This window comes from Coffea arabica, chromosome 10e (genome assembly GCF_036785885.1).
Source record: "Coffea arabica cultivar ET-39 chromosome 10e, Coffea Arabica ET-39 HiFi, whole genome shotgun sequence".
NCBI lineage: Eukaryota > Viridiplantae > Streptophyta > Magnoliopsida > Gentianales > Rubiaceae > Coffea > Coffea arabica.
Window position 1 is genome coordinate 5,562,835 of NC_092328.1, and position 13,040 is coordinate 5,575,874.

Genomic DNA, 13,040 nt, shown 5'->3' on the forward strand with positions numbered 1-13,040 from the left:
CGTGCTAAAATGTGAGTTACAAAAAATGAATACATTCAGACAAAAAAATTAATATTCTCCCTGATAATTTGTTTTTTTATTTGATTAATCAAGCGAACAATAATACACCGTGGATCCATAGATTCGGAAATTGAGCAAATTACCCCGCTGCCTACTAAACTTTTTGAATAGTAGAGGTTTGGCCACTCAACTGTCAAGAGTATGTATTTATTTACTAAACTATCAAAAATTATAAATTTTGAACCACTCCATTTGTTTTCATCCTTGACTGCACCAGATTTAAGGACTTACACGATAGTGTAGTGGGTAAATAATTAATGACACGATAGTTTAGTGCATAAATACATACTTGTGCAATAGTTTAGTAGGTAAATACATTCTATACTTTCTAAATTGCCCCTTAGTTATGTCTCGTGAATCATACAAGTCCTTAGATTTAACAGACCTAATCGTGAAAGTAGATATACTGGCTCAAAATTTATATTTCTGATAATTTAGTAAATAAATAGATGCTCTTAAAAGTGAAGTGTTGAAAAAGTTTAGTGGGTTCCCGAACAATTTGCTTTTCGGAATTAGACATCAAGCAAGAAAGACAAGACTCCGCAAGATACTTGTACAGGAGATCACAACGTTTGCCACATTTGTTGATGTCCCTGACCATCTTTGTTGACAAACTGTCATCCAAAGTCGTCAAACATGGTATGATAAAGCTGTTGTCTGTTCGGCCATTTATATGTTGTTTGATTGGTTTCCGCTGGCATTTGAGGATGAAAAATTGAGCTAGTCCTCTTGTGGCTTTCCTCTAAAATGATACAAAACTCCCACCACTCATTCTTTAAATCTACTTCAGCGTTAAGCAAAAGTTGGAAACATTCGAGGAGCTTTCTGAACTCTTCCTCTTACTCTTTTTGGATGGCTAAAATGTCAAGTGAGTTCCTAAGTGGGTGTATCTTTCTTGATGGAAATAAATATGCGTAGAATGTATTCAAAAATAAAACGTGCCAACCAAATGTGGTTCTCAACCTTTTACAAGCCGATTGATCAAGGCCATTCTAATTAAAGATAAATTTGTAAAAAGAATATTCAAGATTAATTTCCTAAACATTAGATTTAGAATAATGCAAGTTTTTATACTTAATCAGTCAGTAGATTAATGCAAAAACCAATGAAAATCAGCCTCTGCATTGAATTTCTTCTTCTTCTTTTTTTTTCAACTGTCGAGATAATTGAAAACCCCCAACAAAGTTAGATTAACACTCGAAGGTAATCGACGTCAAGGTGCTAAGTACAATCTAAGGTGGAGCTCACAAACCAACACCATCCAACCAATTGGTATTGAATTTCTTCTTTTCAGTTACTTTTTTTTTTCCTTCTATGTTTATTATTATTATTATTGAGTTTTGAAAAGAACTGCTTGTTCTGTTTAACGGGTGATATTTATCATCGTTCCATGTTTTGCACTTTTGGTTATGGTCCTGCAAGGAGAACTTCGTAATTTTCAATAGTGCGTTGCAGATTACTTCATCCACTTCCATCTTAATTTAAAATGACACCTGGGCTGTAAAAGAAGTGTTGTCAGGTGTTTCAACTTCGAGGGTTGCATTCAAGAAGTAGACTGGATATTTGAACCTAAGATCTATAATTTTTGGGGACTCAATCTCGACCACTGTGTGTTTGAACCTAAGATCTACGAAGTAGTGGTTTGGATCATTCTTTGCTGTCTCTCTGAGTGTTTAATCTAACTGTGTATATGTTCTTGATCATTTGTGAGAGAAAAAAAAAATCTCGCTGGACCACTAAATCAAGACCTCTTGGACCTCTTTTGCTTTTGTTTACGATGAAATCTGCTAATGCATGTTTAAAATCTTTCATTTGTCAGTTTGCAATTAGCTTAGCTTATCCTTCTTTGATACCTTGATTCGTCTTCTTCCTAATGTATTACTAAAAAAATTTCTTATTTAAAACTGCAGTAGTAACCATTACATGACACTCATTTGATATGTAGCCCAAGACTTCTTCAGAGGGAACCCATAAAATCTTAGATTATTTAATGATACAAAAGATTACTTATTATAGTAGCGTAATAAATTTGTAAGCCTTATGAGTTTTTGAATATATATATATATATATATATATATATATATATATATATATATATGTATATGTAGAAAGAGAAGGGGAGAGGGAGGAGGGCCTAAGTTGAAATGTAGTCCAATATCTTACGTTACTGGAAACTATTATACAATAGCAGTTGAGGACCCTACTGATCGTGCATAATCGGAATATTATTGTACTAGTTATTTTTTGTCGATTTTTTTGAGTTTGGAAAAGAAGGATTGTGATTAAAATTAATCCTATAAAAAAGGACCACATTTATCTCTTTTTGGGGATCAATTTTGATTTTCTTAGTACAATCAAAATGCTATAGCAACAATTTTGAGTGGCACAGATGTTAAAGAAATCCTTTACAAAATTTCCTTTTGTTTATTAATTTTTTTTTCACAGAAATCCTTTACGAAATTTCCTTTTGTTCATTCGGACGGTGGACTCTTCTAACTGTACTTGAAACATATCAGGTACAAGCTGAATTATATAAACCCCAACACCAGAATTTGTTTTTGAGTGTGTACCATTGATTTATGCATGAAATTGCACAAAAAACATGCATTTAAATTTTCTCAAATGTTTATCCCATCTCAATTATTGGAACTAGTGCTCAATGCACACTCAATGTGTGTGCAATCAAAAAAAATACACAATATTTACGGTCAGATATTTTAAATAAAATTTTTATTACTGAAACAACTTTAATCTTTTAAATATTTTTTATAAAATAATTTTATATTGGTAATTATAATATTTAAGGGTAATTATGTTAAAAACATATACTTAAACAGTTAAAAGTAAAAATAGTCATGAGTAATTATAAGTAATTAAAAAAAAAGTAGTTTTTATAAGGGCAAAAAAGGAAATTCATGAAGTGATAATTAATGTTAACCCCAACGTTAACACCAAACCCCTTACATGAATTCGGACGATAACACGTGCATAATTATCCTCAAAACTCACTTCTAATCACTATATTGATAAACAAACAAAATATCCTGTATTTGACAACTAAGGGAAATATACTTGTGTCTTAAATTCTTGATGGAAATGATTTGAGATTGAGAATGCAAATGGCTTCTAATTTCAACTGCACTGGAAGCTGAAGTGTTGACAAAAGTGCAATGATAGAATTAAACTTTTCAGAGCATTCTTCAGACAAACTCCACATGGTTTTCTTTGTCCATGCCGTGCCCTGGCCCCTGCTTCTGTATTGAGGGAAGAAAATTCCTTTTATCCTATAGTGGCTGCAGTTGTTGCCGCAGAAAGGCCATACTTTGCTAACAATGGTAGGTTTGTTGCACTTCCCTGCCAAACAACCAATAGCCAATTAGCCATGGATTTTTGTGGAAGAGGATGGGTGGAAAAATTTTAGAACAAAAAATTGTTCTAAAGTTATTTCATGTGTAAAGAAAGTTACACGATGTGCAAAAAATGTTACGCGCTGTTGGAAAATACATAAATCGGCACAAACGGTTGGAAAATGCAATCGTTTGTGCCCCATGCCCGGGTGGAAAGGTCTGAAATCAGAATCATATATTGATGGGGAATATAATTATTATAATAGGTTCTTGTTTCAATCTGACAGGTGCCGAACCTGTGCAATAATAAATACTTACTCAAGAAAAATACAGATTTTGTATATAGCGGTGAGTAGGGTCGAATCCACAGGGACTGGGGATAATTCGTTTCCTCTAGAATCCAATGTATGGGGGGTTTTGGATTGAATGCTAACTAAATAAATTAACTGCAGAAAATAATTAATTCAAAGAAATAATTAAGGGAAAACTCTAGCCAAGGGTACACTTCAGAAATGGTTCAGGCACTGATCATTGATTCACAGATAATTCCACATTTAGTAATAGATTAGTTATAGTTGTCATGCACGCGATACACAACCAACCCTTCCTTAATTTCTCGATAGTTAAGGTACGACCGTTAGCTATTTCTCTAACCCAAAAATAACCCTAGGTACGACCGTAGGATTTAATTTCTAGATTGCATTAATAATTAGAAAGGCCCAATTCTAACCAACAAACACGCTACGAGGGTTTGTTTAAACTAGATCATATGCTCCCCTGACATAAACCCAATTACGCCAGTTGCTACTAAGATAGAGATAACAACCAATTACGGATTCAATTACCTCAATTTAGCAAAAATATCCTATATGAATAATTAAATATTGCGCACTAATCAATCATACACAAGGCCATAGCAATTAAAATCAAGGAACATATAAATACTAATAAATGAAGAAAATAATTAAAACAGATTCGATTTCACAGTAATTGTCGAACCAAATCATCAATTGTCCCCTTGACTAGAAAAGCTTAACCACGCCTCATGAGAAAATCTCCCCGTTGGGGAATATTGTCTAATACCTGGCGTGTGTTAGAGGCCAGTCCAAAGAAAGAAAACTAGAACTAAACTAAAAAACTAAAACTAAAGCCCTAGATGTCTTTTGCTTCTGTACGTTGTCCCCTTTTAAAGCAACAAAAGAAAGATGACTAAAAGCTATCTAGGCGGTCCCCACACATGTGGACAAAGCCTCCCAAGTACTTCTTGTTCCAAGTCTCTCTACGTTGCTTTCTTTGAAGCCCAAATGACCAAATGCCTTTCACTAGCTTGTGGTCCCCCACCAATTCAAGGGTCCAAGGATTGAAGCCCTTAGAAGTCTCCATATTTTTCACAAAGTCCCTCCTTTTTGGTAGTTTTCTGCTTCATTCCTGAAATTGATTCCAAATACCAAATATGAGTAAATATCAGCAATTAACACAATATTTGTCAGGGATAGAAGGGAAAATTAATAATAAAAATACTAATAAATTATACCCTATCACAATCACTTGTCCGTTTCCATCTTTTATAGCGGAATTGAAAATAACTTGATACAAAATCGTGGTGTTGATGATTAAGGGTAATTGTCAGCAAAGAACTGATAACAAATAAGAATAATTTTTTCTATATGAAATATTACTGTCAGAACAACCACCTGTACTGGTCATGCAAGAAATCATTAATCTCGTCACAGAAAGTAAATAGTCTAAGCACAAGTAAAACACGTATGCTCTATTACGCATTCGTCAGCAAGCTTGTAATTTTCCAGAGAGCAGGAAATTTATCTTCCCTTACGTGTTCGACCCGTGGATTCTGTAACAGTTAGAATGGTTCAAATCGTCGCTTTTCTGGCAGTGAATTACCTACCAAATGGTACCTATTCGCCCAAAAGATTGTCTGAATACTTGCATTCGTGTTAAGAAACCTTTTGACCAACACAATTCAAGAGACAGTCATAAGTTTGTGGATAAAAATTGCAACTCTAGATCACTTTATCAATCTCCTCTATAAAAGGTTAAGTAGAAGGTGGTTTACTGTAGAAAATCACCGCCCTATTACTTAGAGTGCTCTGCAAAATCAAGTCACAGTTCAAGTAGAGTTTATCCTATTTAGTGCAAAAGTGAAAAGCAAACAAATTTTAAATTATCCTAAAAGATATTTATCCAAATTCTTTACGCATAACTTCTAGACAAATAAAGCATAAAGGAAGTAATCTAGAATCATGATTTGAAGCCATCATTGTATCTTAAACTTGCTTTTGTTTAGCTGTTTTCATTTGTAATATCCCTAACAATAATCTGTCAAATATTAATTCATAATGTTGCACTAAATGATCAAGCTACTGCTGTATAGATGATTTACAAGAATTTCACTCGCAATATTGAGACTAGCCAATTTTTTTGTTGACAACGGAATCTGTAACCGCTACTCGAGAGTGTGCATTAGATAAATCCTACCTCATGTAATAGCCGGCTAACTATACAAAGGGATAAGACGTACAAGGCATGTGCCATACGATGGACAAATGTCTCAGGAGAGACTCAAATTCGGATTGACAAGAAGGCATGCCACCATCTCTTCCAAGAGGCTAACCAATCTTGATTACGTATAAAATAAACATTAACTTAAGCATCGAGTGGCATATGAATTATTGAAGCACAATTCTTGTCACAATATCCATGTTTTTTCCTATTTAGCTTGGCTTATTAGATAGATCAAATTGTAATAGAAACATTTTGTTCTGGACGGACCAGTTACCCTTCCTTGCCTGGAATACCCTGAATTATCGAAAAAGACATCTTTCCCTTTATACAAAATCTTCAAGAAATAAAGTTACCATAATTGTCAGTATCAACAAACAAAGCTCTTACACAAACAAAGAACCAGAAAGGAGATACAAGTGTCGCACGAAAAAAAGTTTTATAATCGAATTTTACAAAGCATCGAGACCATCATTAAATATAGAAGTAAAAGCATTCATTTTGGGCTTGAGGAGAGATAGACCGACCTCAACACCTCCATCAGGTTCTCCTCCACCCGCAAGAGAAATGCCCCCCGTATCCGTATCACTTGAAACAAACTCAAACATTCAAAATCCAAATCGTAATAATTGAACCTTGGTGAGCCAGCCACCGTTACAACTCTGTCCCAGTTTAAACTCTCAAATTCTTTCGTTTCTGTTTCGGAAGTATTGAAGAGTGCGTCCATGTCCTTCAATCTCCGATGAATGGCCTCTCGAATTAACTCCACTGCAATAGCAAATCCTTCTTCTCCAATCAACTTTGCAGTTTTTTCTTTAGTCCTGCATGATGTTAGACAATTTCCAAAGTAGTTGTGACAGGTTGTCGAAGCCTGCACAATAATAAAATTGAACCTAATTGCCAGTTAAAATGACCAAAACCCAATTCCAAGTACTGGAGCAGGGATTCTAGGTGTGCATTGGGTTACTCGATTTACCATGTTCCCGAAGAGTTTGCGTAATCCGATATACCCGAATGGAATGGTTATTTTTTCACAAATAATTATGAATTTGTAGACAGGGCAAGTAGGGTCGTATCCTCAGAGATTGGGTATATTTGTTTCTTAAGAAATCCAAAGTAACGCAGGGGGTGATTTTGTAGGAACGACGGCAGTTAAATAAATTCAAACAAGAAAATAAAAATAAATAACTAACTAGAAATTAAACCACAATTCACTGAATTTAGAATAACAATAATTAAAGGTCTAAATCAATTAAAACAAGGAAACAATTTAAAATAAATAAAGTAGGCGACTAAAAATCAAATGGCAATTCACTAAAACCAAGATAATATTAATTAAGGAACTAGCCAAGAAGTAATTTCAGCAATGGTTCACCTAATTGATCATTGATGCAAGCCAATTCCAATTATTTACTGATAAATATGTTATAACTGTCAAACAAGCTATGACAGTCAACCCCTCCTTACTGAGTCGGTGATCAAGGTACGTCTGTTAATCACTGCTCTAATTAAGAAATAATCCTAAGTACGCCCGTAAGATTTAATTTCCCAATTGCCTTACGTATTAGAGGAGCCCTATTCTAACCAAATAACGCACTACCAGGGTTATTTCAGATTAGCCCGCGTATCCCCCTGGCACGAATCTAATCATGCCAGTTGTCACTATTTCAGGACAATTAAACAATTACGGATTTAATACCCTAATTGACAATAGGTTACCAAATCAATTAATTATCCGGATCCAAGACAATCAATGAATTAAATAACCATAAACATAGCAATCAGGAAATATGCGGATACCAATAAATAAAAGGAAAAGATTGAATTAAAACGATCTCACAATTTTTAGGCGAGCCAGAGCCTTCGTTGCTCCTTGACTAGGATTGGAAAATTAGCTCATAATTGATGAACTAAATCCACGGGAAATTGAAAAGGGAACAGCGGCCATTGTCCGTTGAAATTCTGGAGAATCCAACTCGTTCGAATGTGAATAAATAGAAAAGCTACGAAAGGCAATTCATAGTTTCACTTCGTCTCACGCACAAAGGAAAAGAAACCACTAAGAGCATTTAGAGAAGAAAAGTCAAAGCCAGCAATGGCTAAGCTCCTGACATTCGTAAGTCCCAAAAGCAAAAAGTAAAACTTTAAGGAAAAGTCAACAATTTGTGCTAAGCTAAAGACGAAAAACTAAGCATGAAGTCGGCTGCCTCATCCGCTGTCTCCCAGGGAAAAGTGAAGATCTGATGCTCAAAACTGCTCTCCCCCCCAAGCTTCCTCCTTTTTCTTTTTTAATTGCGGCGTACCTTCGCAGAAGCCCTTCAACCGTCATTTCCTTGCGGGATTTACCAAAATGGGCGTAACATCTTCTTTTTCAAAAATATCCTTGGGACAATCTCTATCATCGGAACTCTTTTTTTATCAAATGTGCACCTGTTATCATAATTTCGTTCTACTCCCTGAAATAAGTGCAAATTATGAAAAGTGAGTAGAATCTACTAATTAATCCACATCAGGTCAGGTAATAGGAGAAATTAATAATAAAATAAATAGATAAATTGCAACCTATCAAGTTGGCAGGTAAAGGTGGATCCGGACGCCCTCGACAATCAGCAAGGCAAATAAAATGTTCCATTTTTTCTTCATCTGCACGTTCTCCGCTTGGACCATTACATTTTAGTAGACATACCCAAACAAAGGTACAAATTACTATGAATGATGATAAATGAACTAAATTTTGCCATTTTTGCAATCATGGTTCGCCGTCGCGAATCGTGGTTACGGTTGTTCCACATCTATCACGGCATATTGATTGGATATCGGGTGATATGCATATTATAGCACATAAAATTTTTTAAAAATTTGAAAAAATTACTAAAAATAGAGAATACCATAAAAGGGACAATTATCAAATTATATTTACTAAATACCTACATTATCATATATAATTACTAATTATTTAAATAAATAATGCTACTGTTACCATAAACTTATGGCATTAGCAATAAATGATTTTAGCAAGTGTGCTTTCTAATTCTATTTTATAAGAGATAAGAAATTATATATAAGAATAAAATCATGATACTTACATAAAAGAAGTAGCAGTATTTAGTTCAATACAATAAAACAAACAAATACCTATTAAATAATATTATGAAATACAAAGACATAAAGAAATAAGCATTTTCATCATTGATCAACTGCAGTGCCCATGTGATTGATCCCAATTTCCTAAAATAAAAAAAAATCAATATCAATGAAATATTAAAATTAATGAATTATGTACAACTCTTGAATTCTATCAAATATAGTAAAAACATATTTTTACTTTGTTTACATACCTATTAATACCATGTAGAATGATAAGAAGGTTCAAAATCATGTTCATCTCCTAACCTATTATAGTAAGAATATGACATTTACACTTGATTTTCTTCATGTGAATGGGGAGAAATATATGAACCATATCTCTTAAACTTGATGACACACTAGATGAACCATGAATAAAATGTGGTAAAAGTGGTGGATTTGATCTAAATTCCTCATCTCTATGATAATAGCTAGACCCTTAGTAGTGTAAAATATCAGTGATGCTTCTGGATGAATCATAATTGTGTCCATAATAACTAATACTACTTGAATCAAATGCAGATCTCTCATGAAATATTCTAGTTGACCGATTATAATATCCACTGGTAAAAACACTAGTGAACCTTTGAAGATGGTTAGATTCACCATATAATATGTATTCGGCGTCATAAGAAGTAGAACTTGCAAGTGATCGTTCAAACTCATGTCTTAACCACCTAGTACCCAAACTATTACTACAATCATAGGCTCCATATGAATGACCTATATTCAAATCTTGTATGTGCTCATAAAATCCAAAATATCTCCTAGAATTTGAGTGGTAAAAAGAGTCACATTTACTCGAAAATTCAGTTATTCTGCTCAAATGTTGCCGCTATGCTTCTATGCCTGGACGATATCCATGATCAGTGTCTTGAGTAGTATAATAGTTATCATCTTCTTGAATCCATGACATACCACCAGTATATTGGCTATCATGATAGTTACCATGACTATCATTGACATTTCTTTTGTTTAGATTGTCTCATGTTTGCCCCTCAATTATCATCATTGTTACTGCCGTCATCTTTTCCACTGCTAGTGGTGCTGGTTCCAAAAAATGGGATAGGTTTTGATATAACCTTTTTCTTCCCAATACTCTTACCTTTGCTTGTAGATACTTGCTCTTTATGTTTTTTTTTTCCATACCAGTTATGAATTGGGACAAAGACATATCACTATCATGATCATTATGATGACCTTGCTCTTTCTCTTCACTTTCATTGATAGTTTTATGCAACTAACTTAAATCGTCTTCATGAATCAATGATGGCTCATTTTCTCGAACCTACTCATCTAATATATCATTTTCATAAAAAATGTGATTTAAATCAATTAGGTCATAAAAATCATCGGTGTCACTTTTGTACATCAAATTTTTCACTCTGAGTCGTATGTTGTAGTGCATAAATACCAACTTGTGCAAATTTTCAATTGCCAATCGGTTTCGAAGTTTTGTATGTATCAAAAACCACGTACTCCAATTTCTTTCACAGCTAGATGATGAACAAGTTTGACTCAGAACTTTAATTGCAATTTTTCTTAGATTAGGAGCTTTTCACCATACATGTTCTATCATTCAGTTATTAAAAAAAAATAATGCAAAAAAATTGTAATTTTAATGATGCATATGTAATAATTATCATTAAAATAATGTAATAATGAATAATATAATTTAAAGACAAAATCATAGTCATAAATCTGGTAAAAACGTAGCTACTGCCTTTATTGCAAGTGCACTTTCAAACTCCCCAATTTTGTTCACGAATGTGTTTATCTAAAGATATCACAAAATTAGAATATTAGTAATTTAAAAAAATACATAATATAATTTAAGTGAATAAATAATGGCAATTTTGTCTACCTCATTCATTGCTTTTGCTTACACTTCTAAATCTAGTTTAAGCCTTTTAATTACTTATTTCAATCCTCTTCTAACTTCAGATGTATTAAATTCATACGTACCGAAATATTAAAGAGTGGGATTTAAGAAATAAGCTGGACCAATGGCATAAAAAATAATCAAATGAGAAAATCTTTAACACAAAAAATTTATTTAAAAAATATTTATTTATAAGTGTCAAACATAATTACTTGCTGCATGCAAGTTTCGGTGTAATTGTTTATACCATCTATCATTAATAATATCCTAGTATTTTTGATAGTTTTTCACTGCAATTTCTATTGCCATTTTAGCCCTATATATTGCCTCAAATATAATGGATAGTGTGGGTTTTTTTATCCTGATCGATCACTTTTAAAACTTTCACTAGCAGCTCCATGACTGCGCATACCTGGCTTACCCTTTTCCGATATCTTCCTAACAAAATCAAATCAGGCACTTCAGCAGCTTCTTCCCTGCTTTTAGAACTACTATTATACTCCTATCACTCATTTGAAGTACACATTCATTTCAATTTGGTAGCATAACAAAGAAGACTTTCTATTGCAATGAATTCGGTAGCAAATCTTGTTATGCCAGATCTCAGTAACTCTCTATTATTTGTATATGTCTTCATTAGATTAACCACTTTGTCACTATATATAAAATTGGTAATTCTCCTACCTTGTTTAATGGCATCATTTGTTGACTTTATCTAACCAATGTCTTCCAGCATCAAATCAATGCAATACACAGCGTATGGTGACCAAAACAAATGCTTCCTTTTCTTCATGAGTTGCTCTCCGACTGCTTTCATACTAGATTCGCTATCAATGATAAGTTGTATGATATTTTCTTTTTCAATGGAGTCCATAACCTTATCCAATAAGGATAAGACAAAATTTGCAGTCTTTGTCTTATTTGTAAGGTAAAATAGTTTGTTGTAAACCACTAGATTCCTTTGAATTGCTCTAAAAATATAAGATGAATAGGAAAGAAAAGGGTACAAGTTAACTTCCTTGAGATACACAAAGAGGGAGCATATTTGGAATGATTTCTTCATCTATCCACGTAAGGTAACACCAAGTTTGAGATACATTTTGCTAAAAAAATACTTTGAGATACAATTCAGAAATATAATTTCAATAAAACATTTTTCATAGAAAAAAATTGATTTGGAATAAATTTCAAATGCAATTGCTTTTGAAAACAAAACAACTATAAAAGGTAATTTCTTGCTACAAACTTTAGAAATTAAACAATAATATGAAACAAAATTTCCTTGAGAATAAGCTAACTACTTTTCTGACCTTTCAAAAGAAAAATTCTCACTTTTATAATTGAAAACAGTGAATTTCATTCTATAACAAATAAAAAAAAGCAAGCTCCATACCTCAAGCAAAATAAAGAAATTAGTAAGAAAAATACCTGTACACATCTCTCTATACTCGAAAATTTAGGCTTGATAAACATTACAAATTGTGTTTCAATCTAATTTCACAATAACTAGAAAAATGGCGGTATTCAAGAAAAATTCTTGTTGTGTCTTGACAACACACACATTGGGTCCAGGCATTATATGTTGTGTGGATTATTGACCATTGAAGTGAAGTGGGTCAACATTTTTTTGGTCACAGATTGAAATTTCTGCAAACAAGTATTGTATCTGTTTTTTTTATATTAAAGTTGGTTCAAGGAAAATATTCCAAACCTTACAAGGGAAAAGAGAGGGCTTAAAAATGCAACTAAGATCTCAGTCATTTCATTTAACTAATGTATCTATCAATTAAACTGGATCTTCAGATCATTTAACATTGATAAACTATTTGTACTACCATAATTAGGCATCCAACGCTTGTAAACACAAGTAAAACACATATGCAAGCTCGTAGTTTTCGTGAGTGCAGGGGAAATTTATCTTCGTTTAGCGTTAGCGTTATTACTGTACTAAAATTTTCATATGATTTCATAACTAGGTCATTTCATCAAGCTTCAATCTTGGCAAATTGCGTACATGCTTAGCGAGACAAACCTTGCATATTAAACAAGATTTTTTTTTGTTACATAAAATTTTCTTTTTCTTTTTTTTAACAAGATTCTTACTT